Raw genomic sequence first — 591 nt, 5'->3', positions numbered from 1 at the left:
CATGATACCGTGGTCCACGGTATCAAAAGCCGCTGAGAGGTCCAAAAGAACAAGGACAGAGGAATGACCCCTGTCCCGGGCCCTCCAGAGATCATTTACCAGCGTGACCAATGCCGTTTCCATGCTGTATCCCGGCCTGAAGCCCGACTGGAGCGGGTCCAGATAGACTGTTTCCTCCAGGTGCCGAGGGAATTGCTGCACAACCACACTCTCAACAACCTTCGCCACAAAGCGAAGGTTGGAGACCGGGCGATAGTTAGCCAATACATCTGGGTCCAGGGAGGGCTTCTTAAGGAGGGGCCTCACCACCGCCTCCTTTAAGGCCGTGGGGAAGGCACCCTCCCGCAAGAGAGGGACAAGTAGAATTGCAATTTACCTGTCCCTTGAGGACTTCTAACTTGAGAAGCTTTAAACCTAAAGCAAGACAAGGCCTGCTGCAATTCACTTGTCCCCCTCTTGAGTTATCCTGCACTGAATTGTCCCAAAGAGAGTTATCCCACATGAGTTGGCCAGGCAGGACAAGTTGGCCGGGATAAGTTGGCTGGGCTGACTGGATAGCAAGTTATCTTAGACCAGGGGTGGGGAACCTTG

This window comes from Protobothrops mucrosquamatus, unplaced genomic scaffold, assembly GCF_001527695.2.
Source record: "Protobothrops mucrosquamatus isolate PMUCROS unplaced genomic scaffold, P.Mucros_1.0 scaffold2797, whole genome shotgun sequence".
In the NCBI taxonomy this organism is placed as follows: domain Eukaryota; kingdom Metazoa; phylum Chordata; class Lepidosauria; order Squamata; family Viperidae; genus Protobothrops; species Protobothrops mucrosquamatus.
Note: the sequence above shows the minus strand (reverse complement) of the source record.